We start from the raw sequence: 13,169 nt of genomic DNA on the forward strand, positions 1-13,169 counted from the left end.
GTAGCCAACCAGATGCCTTTGGGAAGCAGGACCTGTGTGCAACAGCATTCTCCCCACAGCCCCCTTTAAGGACCATCAACTGCAATGGACATGCTATTATCAAGCATTAGGTTCAAAGGGTCAATGCGACTGTCTTTGTGGTGGCCAAATTACTTGAAGGGATGTTCATAGATGAGTCACCCAGATTCCTATTCCCTTGTTACCATATCCCTTCTACTAACTTCTGTGTCACGCCACCCAATGGCATCTTATATAAAGACAAGGGCTTGCCAAAAAACATTTTTTACCTGAGGCAATGGACAAGATGCTTCGTCTCCCTAATTCCTGATTACACAGGCAGCAGAATTTTATTTCCACAGTGGTGAAAGCGGAGAGCATCCTTCACTGAACTTGAAGGTAACAGGACAGTTTAGGGTGAGCAGGGCAGCCTGTGTGGCACACATAGACCCACCACCCAGGATTTGCCCCCGAAGGTGGCCACCTCATTCTACCTAATTTTAGGGTTGGCTTTGTAACTTGAAAATGAACATACATACTTCCTTCACAGTTTGAAAACAAAATAGGGGAAAGCATCAACTTATGACTAGGATGAATAATATCTCATTAGATGATTGGCGCTGTTGGAGAATGGCTGATAATATTAATTATTCACAATCATCTCTGAACAGCGTTATAGTAATACTGAAGCACTTTATGTTACAACACGAGGCATTTTAATTATTTTGTAGTGCAGAGTGCCAAAACGCATAGCTATTTGTAAATCTCTTACCTAACTAATGTAAATTATTCAAACTATTGGGTCCTATTCAGTGGCTTTTGGGAATGAAATTCTCAGGACATGGACAGTGCATGGCTACTCAGAAGTAAGTGCTATGGAGTTCAGTGGAACTTGCTCCCAAATAAGTGCACCTAGGAATTCAGCCTGAGGGAAAGGCAAAATTAATAAGCACTTATTTTAAAAGTCTAAACGTAAAACTGCTCATTTTGTTGAAATAAAATAATGGCCATATCATAATAATTTGACAGATGCTGTGATTATGAAGCCTCTCTTAATAGTTTACAGAGAAATATCATGGTAGACAAACAGGTTGCTATTGGATGAGTTCTTATCCAAGATAAAGGATGGGAAAGGATAGGAGAAAAGGAAGTAATAGCTGAGAAAGTGGTTGCAAAAGAGAGCAGAAAGGCCTAAGAAAGTGAGACTGGTAAGGGGTTTGATGCAGGTGAGTGGCTCATCCAAGTTGAGCAGAGTCATTGCTGCTCCTTCATAGCCTAAACCTTTGCTGAGATCTGTATTTAATAAACCATGGGCCTAGTTCATCCTCACATACTTGTGTCTTGTGCCTGCTCTGGCTACAAATCTGTGCCTTTGGGCTTCCAGTAAACAGTGTTATGTACAGAGGCCAATTTGCTCATCGAAAACCCAGTGCATTTTTGCCCTTGTGTAGTATCCCTTAACCCAGTGGTTCTCAAGCTTTTCTTCTCTGTGCCACACTTCCAGAAGAAAAATTTTCTTGCACTACACCAACTTTTTTTATTGATAAGAAATTGGAAAACAAAAAGAATCAACTCCTAGCAGTGCTTGATTTATAACACAGAACGCAACTACTTTATAGTTTTCTCATGGGACATCCATAAAAAAATAGAAAGCAATGCAGCTACATGAGAACATGAATCATTCCCAAAATATAATTATAAATGAGTCTCTTACATACCTTAAGTATGTATACATGCTCGAAGAGCTGACTTTTGCTGTGTAATCTCATGTATATTTGGTCTTATTTGAGACAAACGAATTCTCATTTCTTCAACACAAAGAAGCCTTTCTCTTTTCTGATCTTGCATGTTTGTCAGTGTTGAAAAACCCTGTTCAAAACAATATGGAGAATTGTAGAAAAATAGCCAATGCTATTAAAGAGATGCATGGATACTGCCCCCCACCACCATACCATACCAGTAAAGTAGGTGAAAGTAAAGGACCCCTGGACGGTTAAGTCCAGTCAAAGGTGACTGCCAAGGGCAGCACTTATTTCTGCTTTCAGGCTGAGGGAGCCGGTGTTTGTCCATAGACAGCTTTCTGGGTCATGTGGCCAGCATTACTAAACTGCCTCAGGCACAATGGAACACCGTGACGGAAACCAGAGCACTTGGAAATGCCAGTTACCTTCCGGCTACAGCGGTACCTATTTATCTACTTGCACTGGTTTTCTTTCAAACTGCTAGGTTGGGACAGAGCAACGGGAGCTAACCCTGTTGTGTGGATTCGAACTGCCGACCTTCTAATCAGCAAGCCCAAGAGGTCCAGTGGTTTAGACCACAGCGCCACCTGTGTACCATACCATACTATACTATACTATACTGGAATGTTTAAATGTTTGTTTGATTGTCCTTAAATCATACCACCATACTTGTCATCTCCTCCCACCACATCAGTGTGGTGTGTCACACTTTTGAGAACCACTGCCTTAACCTAAACCAAAGCTTTCCAAACTGTGTGTCATAACATGTTAGTGTGTCAGCTACAGGGTGTAGGTGTGTTGTACAAATACTCAAAGCGCTCCTCCTGGTGCTGGAAAGGGGTTTGTTTAACCTCTGGTTTGCTAGGAAAACTGAATTACTGTGTCGCGAAATTATGCATGTCTAAAAAGTGTGGCACCAACATAAAAAGTTTGGAAAGCTCTGATCTAAACCCTTGTTGTTCCAGATGCATACCAAGCAGGTATGTATAATATCACAAAATAATTCTGGGATAACCAATGCAGTCTTTTTATATATTGCTATTGAAACATAGGTGGCGACCATTCAGCTTGCTTGAATGCTTTATTTAATCACAGGATCCATTGACTACATGCAGCCTTGATGTTTGTTTTCTCTTCTTGCCAGAATTGTAAGTGCTTTCCTGCTGTTATATGTCTATAGATGCAGTAGGTGTTTAAAAAAGGCATTGTGCACCTTCTTAGCTTATTGTGCTTACATCCAACAAAAGTAAACAACAACAAAAGCTGTATATCTTTGGAAAACCCACTTGCACTTGTTTAGGCAAAAAACAAACGTTTTGTGGATTCTCCCTGTGGTCTTCCTGACATCCTACACGGAATAGCATTTCTTAAGCATTGTTTTCAAAGGCCTCTGCAGCAACCTGCCCTGAATAGTCTTCCCAGCTCCATGCTAGAGATTCTAAGCCAAGAAGAAAGAAATTCTTGTTATGCTGAGAGAACCATGATAGTGCTGACCTTTAAAGCCCTAAACAGCTTTGGGCCTGTATACCTGAAGGAGCATCTCCACCCCCATCATTCTGCCCAGACACTGAGGTCCAGCTCCGAGGGCCTTCTAGCGGTTCCCTCACTGTGAGAAGTGAAGTTACAGGGAACCAGGCAGAGGGCCTTCTCGCCCACCCTGTGGAATGCCCTCCCATCAGAAGTCAAGGAAATAAACAACTCTCTTACTTTTAGAAGATATCTGAAGGCAGCCCTGGTGTGATGGCCTGGGAATCCGATTCAGAGGCTGAACCGGAGGAATCCCAGCCTGCACAGGAGTCCCCGCCTCCAGGGCCGACTGAACTGGAGCAGGGCCTTGTTTCTGAAGCGCCTGCACCTTTGCCGGATCCTCAGGAGCAGGCACCAGGTGAATCCACTCTGGCTCCGGAGGTGGTTGATGACACAGTGCCTGCAGGTGCGCCTCTCCCAGCCCTGTCAGGGGAAGGTGAGCCTTCCCCTGGGTCCAGTAACCCTCCAGCCTCTCCTGAGCTGCAGAGGCTCAGGGCAGAGAGGCGGAGGGAACTGGTTTCTCCCAGGAGGAGTGCTCGCCTTAAGGCCAGGAGAGGCAGGTCTCCTGGGGGCCGGGACCGCCCCTGGCCTCAGAGAAGATAAAGGCTAGTCAGCCCGGTCCCAGGTTGTGGGAGCAATGTCGTTGAAGAGCTGTTTCGGCCATCACCCAGACCTGTACCTCCAGAGTTCCCCTCCTTGCCCAGCTCCTCACTTCAGACCCCACTCTGCCCTTGGAGGACAGACTACAGACCCTCGACCCAGGACCCTGACCTCGCCTCCTGGTAACCTCCTCCCCCCCCCCCCCGGACTAGCACACCTAGTTTTTAATGTTTAATGCTATATCATGTTTTTAATATTCGGCTGGGAGCCACCCAGAGTGGCTGGGGAAACCCAGCCAAATGGCTGGGGTAATAATAATAATAATATAGGCTGAGGGGTCCTGCTTCTTCTAAAGGGTTATCATGGTCATGGGAATTTGGATGAAGTTGTTGCTTTTTTCTGTAGAGGACTGCAACCACTTCTACAATGAGCTTATGCAGCCAACCAAGTGACATTCTTTTTCCACATAGAACTTTGAAAGCAAATAAATAATGGGTGAGAACCAAACTTAGCCATACAGCAGGGCCATTGAAATCAATTGATTTAAGCTATTCCAAGTACGACTTAGTTAGATATCACTCAAAGTGACTAAATAATATTCTTCAGAAACCTCAATTTCTTCTTCATTGCTATTATAAATACTTTTTTCTCACCTTGTGAAATGCAAACTTATAAAATAAATTTAATTGCCATTTTATAGGAATGATTTTTCTCCCATACACTCAAATAATTCAAAACCTTCCATGTCTAATGCCCTCCCTTGCGCCGACATACCAATGTAATACAAGTATTATGAAGAACTAGACAATAAAGCAAATGCAAAACACAATATCAATATTTTAAAGAGCAAGTGGTGTGGATTTGTGCTGTGGTGACATTCAACATGGAAAGATGAAGGGAAGAAATAAATTAAATATTAATTAGTCAAATAGAATAACAATAACGGTTTCATGCTTCGCCACTGTTGAATAAATCCAAATTTTTAAAAGGATGTGTATGTTTGCATATGTGTTGCCTGGTTTGATATGAATAAAATGATTATTCTAAGGGTTTTTGATATGCAAATGTTTATGTCTTCAGCAGTTCCTTTTCATTTTTAGAAAAGGAAGAATTGTAACGGAGGCTAAGAAAATGAACACAATCTATTGCTACTTGGCAAGAGTCTGCAAGAGTTGATCTTAGATAACATGTTGGGAACATTTGATAAATGCCCTTGTCCATGTAAGTGTTTAAGCTCCGGAGAGATGGTTAGGAATAGGAAATCCAGGCCATAGCACCCCTCTGTCAGCTACATATGAAAAGTGCAGCAATTCATTGTCATCTCATCATTCACTGGCTTTTAAGAGACATATTACTTTGCCGAAGGACCATCTCGGTGTTCCAGCCGTCTTCATTCTGATGATTGCTAAAAATGAATGGTGATCCTTTCTGAGGCGCTGAGATTTATGCAGCTGAACGGCAACCCTCTTTGATTATCTTTCAATGAGATGCTGTCATGAGCAGGCGTCCCTGGAAGCTAGATGGCATCCTGCCCTCTCTGGAAATTCATGACAATGACAAAAGTGTTTTCACAAAGACCAAACAACTGCTTTCATGTGAACTGTGCAAGCAGCGAATTATATTTCGTTCCCCCCACTTCACTGTTTAAATCAACAATTGCTGGAATATACAAGGGTTCTATACCATAGATAGAAACCTAAATGTATCAACAAACAAATTATATTGAAAAAAGCAACTTCAGTTGACTGTTCATCTTCATAAGAAATAATATGAAGAAATATGCATAATTTGTTAAAGTGTTCCCCCACAAATACCATTGCATGAGGGGAACAGTGGAAATACACTCATCGGGCCTTCACTATATAAAATTGGAACAGTAATAGTACGGTATTTGACATCCTAATGAATGAAAACATAACACAAGTTGTCCTAGACTTTCCTTCTCCAGTTTTGTTTTCTGGCTGTATCCGTTCTTATCAGTTTCCTGTGAAATAATTTGGACTAAGCTGATTGAACATCCATACCTTAAATTTTATAGTCAGACTCTTAAATGCTGGGTGACCTTGGGCTAGTCACACTTCTCTAAAGTCTCTCAGCCTCACTCACCTCACAGAGTGTTTATTGTGGGGGAGGAGGGGAAAGGAGATTGTTAACTGCTTTGAGACTCATTAAGGGGAGTGAAAGGTGGGATATCAAGTCCAAACTCCTCTTCTTCTTAAACCCTAGCAGAGATGAGGAACCTGTAATCCACCCAACGTTGTTGTACTTCCACTGGAAACATGGCCAGTGGTCAGGGATGATGGGATTTGTAGCCAGCAGCACAAAGAGATTCACAGATTCCTGCGTCTGGTCTAGGCATAGCAATGCTATCCCTGAGGATTAGGTCTTGGAAGCTTCAGTATCTGCTGCACAATGATAAAGGAACATGGTTTCCAGTTGTCCCTGTGCATGTGCACCCCTCAATGTGGCCTTTAGCTCCACAGTCAGTGTTTCTCTGGCCATCCTTTTGAAGTGGAGAGCTCAAATGGGGAAATTAATGCTTGTAGAATTAAAGGACCATCAGGGAGTGAGGCCTTTCATAGGATCAACTCATTCTGCTTGCATGAGTATTCACCGGAGAAATGGATAATCTCTTCTGCATTTTGGCCATGTTGCAATTGGAATAAACAATGGGTTTTTTATCCAACAGAGTTGTCCCTTTACTGCAGGGACTTCTGTCTACCAATGGGACTTCCCCTCTTCCTTTTCTCTCTCCACATGCCCCATGAGCTCTCCCCACTGCCCACAATCTGCTCCAGAGTGTTGAGGGAACTCCCAGAAAGGATTTCAGGTTACACACAGAGAGAAGAGGAAGACATAACTCTTTGCACTAACAAGAAGACTGTCAGATACAGCTTGAAGAATGTAAGTGGCAGCAACTTGACAAAAAATATGCTATATCTCTGAATAAGAAATCGGGGACTTTCCCAGTATGATATGTTCCAAATACTGTTTATGGAGAAGAAGATAAATACACCAGAATATATTGGCAGAACCTGGCATGGTGGAACAGAAAGGACTTAACCCACTACAGTGGTACCTCGGGTTAAGTACTTAATTCATTCCAGAGGTCCGTTCTTAACCTGACACTGTTCTTAACCTGAAGACCACTTTAGCTAATGGGGCCTCCTGCTGCCACCGCGCCGCTGGAGCACGATTTCTGTTCTCATCCTGAAGCAAAGTTCTTAACCCAAGGTACTATTTCTGGGTTAGTGGAGTCTGTAACCTGAAGCGTATGTAACCTGAGGTACCACTGTATTCGAATAATCATAGTATTATTAACTTCAGTGGCACTAGCATAGAGTAAATTTGTTGTGCTTAGCTGCTTAAGGATCTAAGAAGTTATACTAGCTCGTGTGCCTTTGAAATCATTATAGAAGATATTATTGACAGAATTTTAAAGAAGGGCTGCAATTATGTAGGTCAAGCAATTTGTTTTTAAGGTCATTCTAATCATTCAGTATGCCAACATTTTAATTGGGGCACTAAGATGAGTTATTTCAGACAGAATAGAGTTTGGCCAGTAGTAAATTAAGATCTTTTCAAATTTACATTAGCTGTTAACATTAATTATAAACAGGAGTCATAGTGATGCCATCCATTCATCCATGCAAACAGACATTTTGTTCCTTAGCTGACTATTTTAATTTTTTATTCTTATCATAGAAAGGGAGATTTATGTTTTCAGCCATCGACTAGATGTGCTGTGACAAAACCCAAGGACTCATTTCACATTTCTATTTTAGGGCTCAAAGTCTCTACGCTTGTGGTAAAGTAAAATATAGATGTCATCCACTATGATAATTTGATTTAATGATGGAAGATAAAAGTCTTCATTAGATGCTGAAAAGAAAACTGAGATGGTGCCTGTCTAATGTTGAATGGGAAGGAATTCCAAGGGGTAGGTGCCACAACCCTAAAGGCCTGATTTCTATATTTCACACAAAAAACCTCCTAATAAGGCAATAGATGCTGGAGGTCCTCACACAGCAGAACACAGTGATAGAGTTGTAAGGATGACTAAGACAATATCTGTGAAGAGGTTTGAGAATTCAAAAGACCGCTTACTACCTTCTCTCGAGGAAGTGGCTATTGTGGTATGGTAAGACTTGCCACCAGGGCAGGGCAAGGGATTAAAATGGCTGGTGGGGTATCATGCCCTCCTATGCCGGCCCTAGGGATTATGGGGCCACCATGCAGCTTTAGCCAATCACAGGAGATGGTGGTGGTGTCTTTGTGAACAAACTTTGAGAACGAATCTGACAGGAGATTTCCCATCCGGGACATAAATAATGAGCACATGAGGTCTTGGCAGCTCAGTTGGCAGATAAAGCATTGGGATGGATTTAGTCAAGGCAGTGAGGAGGGATTCAGAAGCCTCAAACCCCCAAAGAATGGGTTATCCTGCTAAAGGGGTCTAGAAGGAACAAGCTTCTGTCTGGATGCCCACACAGGGGTTGATGGGCCATAGCAATCCCCACTGTGATGATCCTGGTGGGTCACACCTATTTAATGCATGCTATAGGACGGTCCTTAATCCAGAATCAACCTCACTGAACAATCATCCATTTTTAATGGGTTTTTTTACTGGTTCTTCTGCTGTGCCTGTGCATGCAAATGCTTCATTTTATGAAACAGGCATGTTTTATATAAATATACAAGTTGTGAGCATGGGGAAGCATTAAAACATCTGACAGACAGTGGGCTATACTTTGAATCAGCATCTGTTGAACTTGCACCTAAAAAGGAGTGAGAAAAACAGAACGCATGTGCTTAGAGCCCATCAATGTACCTTCTTGAAAGTCAAGTATAAAACTCAGAATTCTGTGTCTTTCATTCAGTACATTACAACTTCCTGTCAGTCTCTCTCTCCAATCTTTACTCAAGTATGTGGGGGTGTAACATTAGATAGATGCCACCATATAATAACTTCAAGCCATCAAAAACAAACATTTCAACTGAATTTTAGTGAGCGGTTAATACTGAATCTTAATCATGTCTACTGAGAAGGAAGGCCCATTGGATTCAATGGAATTTGCTCCCAAGAAAGTGAGTCTAAGATTGAATATTTATTTTCACTTGACATAGTACAACAGGATTTGTGTTACAATATTTTAGTGTGTCTTTTCCTCTTTAGGGCTGGCTAAATTGGTCTCATATATTTCTGTTAAATCTGTGGCATTAAATTTTTGATATGTCAAGCAAATAAGCACATACTTGACTTATAGCATATTTTGCTTTCCACTTTATTGCTACCCCAGACAATCAACAATCACAAATCAAACAGTCATTTTTCTTTGTATTTGTCGCCTGTTTTGTGGGGGTGGGTTTGTTGTTGTTGGGTGTGTGTGTGTGTTTACAATTAATAGGGTTGGTGGTTTTTTTTAAAAAAAACTAAGGTAAAAGCACAAGGCATCGGAGGGGCAGTGTGGTGCAGACTGAGGTTCAAGCACCCTGGTTTCTGAAAAAACATTTCCTCTTACTTTTCACAACTGAAAGTAATGATCCATATTATTTTTGCCTCATGCAGAACAGAAACAGATATACCCAGAAGGAGTCTATATGCTTTTCTCAATAGATCACCTGCCTAAAAAACAAGATCTAGCCTCCTTAGGGCACATGTATAAAAGCTACCTATACCAAGAGTGGAATTTCACTTCAATCAAATTCAACACTGGTGTCAGGAGAATGTCCATTGCACCTGAGGGCGGTAGGCTAGTACAGAGTAGGCTGCATTGGCAAACCAATCTTTGTCCTCAAACCCCTTGATGCTGCTCTCAACCATCTAGTATCCGATGCCTGAAGTGGCTGCCTCACTTTTCCCTTAAAGGTAGAGCTGGGCTTGACAGAGCAAAGAGCAACTTCTGGGAATTAAAATCAGGAAATGGTGCAAAGAAAACACCTTATTTATTTGTTTCAGGCATTTATTTATCTGTACCTCTTAACATTCAGAATGTCTAACTTCTTGATCCAATTTGCCCTGGCACCTCTGTTTCTTTGATGGTTTTATTTTTAAAATGTCAGGATTTTTAACGTATCTGTTGTTCTTTATGAATGTAATGAGCCACTTTGAGGTCAAAACAAGAGGTGCAAAGCGAACAGATCAATAGATCTTGAGTGGTCTGTAAGAAGATCCAGGTGCCTGCAATTCAGACATTATGTTGTAAGCAGGGATTCAGAAACATGAAAGATTTCCACTTCTAGAATTTCTGTTTCAATGCGATGCCTGAGTCGGTCTACTCTGTAGGACTAAGTGGAGGGGGAGTTGAAATCAGGATTACTATCAGAAAAAGCACTCTATGCATTGCTTAGAAAGGAGGCCTCGGGGAAGGAATAGCTTATTGTAAGGAGAAAGTGATGAAACCTAACTGAAATTATCACCAAGATATAATTTATATAGCTGACTGTCTGATACGAGTAAGTAGCTCCAGATACAAAAAACCTGAGTGTCAGTTTCACACTGCCAAATCCACCCCCTGTATTTATTTAATTATTTGCTACATCGTTTTAAAAGAGCACCCCCATCATTCTACCCTGACACTGAGGTCCATCGCCGAGGGCCTTCTGGCGGTTCCCTCACTGTGAGAAGCCAAGTTACATGGAACCAGGCAGAGGGCCTTGTAGGTATTGGCACCCACCCTGTGGAACGCCCTCCCACCAGATGTCAAAGAGAAAAATAACTACCAAACTTTTAGAAGACATCTGAAGGCAGCCCTGTTTAGGGAAGCTTTTAATGTTTGATGCATTGCTGTATTTTAATATTTTGTTGGAAGCTGCCCAGAGTGGCTGGGGAAGCCCATCCAGATGGGCGGGGTATAAATAATAATAATAATAATAATAATAATAATAATAATAATAATAATAATAATAATAAATGTTGTTGTTGTTGTTGTTGTTGTTGTTGTTGTTGTTGTTGTTGTTGTTATACAAATCCATGGAGGATAAAGCTGGCTACTAGCCATAATGGCTATTTTCTACATCCACTGTTAGAGGCAGAATGTTTCTGAATACCAGTTGCTGGAAATCACAATTTCATAGAGTTCTGTTGCTAGGCTCCCTATCTGTAGCTGGCTGGCTAGTATAAGAACAAGATGTGGTGCTAGGTGGGTCTTCAGTTTTATCTTAGTATTTTCAGAGGTAAAGGAAACAACATATTTGTCACCAGTGCTTTTAAAAAAGATGTTTAGAGCTACTCTCATTTTGACTCAAGAAAATCACCATTTTATAGTTCAAATTGGGAAAAATAAATATAGTCAATGGACAAAAGTACAAAGATTCACAAAATGTTTAGGGGTATGCGTACCCCTGCATACCCCCCAGAAAAAGCACTGTTTGTCACTGAGAACCAGGGAGCAAGTCAGGACTTAGAGAATATTGTTAAAGCAACATAATAGGAGAGGTTTTTCCAGCGATGCCACCCCTTGCCCAAGGAGTTCTTATAAGCAGTTGCTGCCCCACTAACGCCAGTTCACCCTCAGTCAGACCCCCACCCCCATCTGTCTGCCTCCTTCCTCACAAACTGTCTAAGGGATGGCACTGCCAATCAGTACTCTACCTGTATACCAAAAAAATGCTTTCAAAAGGAGAGTAAGAATAAGGAGCGCCAGCTCATTGAAACAAATCACCCAAGGAAAACAAAGGGTGAAATGAAAAATGAAAAGACGTTCTTCTATATACACAGTAAGAAACTTGCTAAGATGAGCATTTGCCACCATCAGAATAAATCCTTGTTCCATGAAAACAAAGCATATTTGACTTTATGGTGGAAAGATAAGGACATCAACACCAGGAAGATAAAAATACCCCCCAAAATGGTCAGAGACCTGAACAAGCAAGGAAGAAAACATATATCTATATGAATGAAGAGAGACAACTTAGAATAAAATATAAGCCAAGCCATACGGACTTCTGTATGCAGAAGTTGATCTAGATTTATTGAGAAAGCAAAGCAGAAGAGCAGGGTGAGGAGAGAGATGCATGTAGTATCTGCTCTGACATCCCAGGCACAACTCTTCATTATCTTCTTGTACAAGCCACACATTCACAACTCTTGCTTGTGGTTTGTTATGCTTCCATGTTACTGAGAACATTATGGAGGATCGTTGAAGAACTGCCAAGAAAATGAAGACGTTGTTTGTTAGCGCATTACAATAGAATATTTATAGAATTTGGTAATTAAGCATGAGAAGTAAGATCCAAAACATTTTTCCGTGCTATATTTCAAGGATATAAGGCTATAGCTGGCAAGCATCCTGATCGCTTAAAACATGTGAACACCATCCATGAACACCATGTGGAACTGATATCATAAGCAGTGAGAGCATCACATTCATGGCAACCCCTGCAGAAGATCTAGCGCAGGGGTAGGCAACCTAAGGCCCAGGGGCTGGATGCGGCCCAATCACCTTCTCAATCCGGCCCCTGGATAGTCCAGAAATCAGCGTGTTTTTACATGAGTAGAATGTGTGCTTTTATTTAAAATTCATCTCTGGGTTATTTGTAGGGCATAGGAATTCGTTCATTTTTTTTTTTTTCAAAATATAGTCCGGCCCACCACATGGTCTGAGTAATGGTGGACTGGCCCACAGCTGAAAAAGGATATTTACAGTATCCCCCTGCTGACCCAGGGTGAGAACTTCAGTACATAACATGTACTACCTACAGTACCTACTCTAAGGTATTGCACACCTTTGTATAGGTGTGCTCACAGTTTCATTTCTATCCATTCCAAAATGAATGCATGGAAGAATTAAGGAATAATATGGGACTTCTGTCAAGGATTTCCAGTCATACAATTTAAGAACTGAAGGACCTCCCTTATTTTGGTAGAGGTAATAATACTAACTTTGGTAGCCATTTCTAACTTTGGCAGCCATTTCTGGAGGCTGCCATCCCCTTCCCCCATAATAAAAATGGGCCTTTCATTGTTCTGTGGCATTTTGTTGAGGAAATATGTTAGTCCCACTAGCAGTCACTATTTTTGTGGTGGCTGCCATTTTTGATCTGAAATGCCTCACACCTAGTGGTATTCTGTGGCATAGGGTACTTGGAAATATTGATCAGACAACAAACTATCATTTTTTTCCCCTGGCAAACACCATTTCTGGGGCATTCGGGAGAAAAACTGTGCTGCTGAGAATCCACCACCCAGTTATAGACTGGAGCTGCTACTTTGCTTCGAGATGACTGCAGTTAAATGGTATATATATATGTCTAACTAAATAAATAAGGTAATACATTGCCTTCTTTTGCCAACACTGTTAC

This window comes from Podarcis bocagei (assembly GCF_964188305.1).
Source record: "Podarcis bocagei genome assembly, chromosome: 6".
Classification (NCBI taxonomy): domain Eukaryota; kingdom Metazoa; phylum Chordata; class Lepidosauria; order Squamata; family Lacertidae; genus Podarcis; species Podarcis bocagei.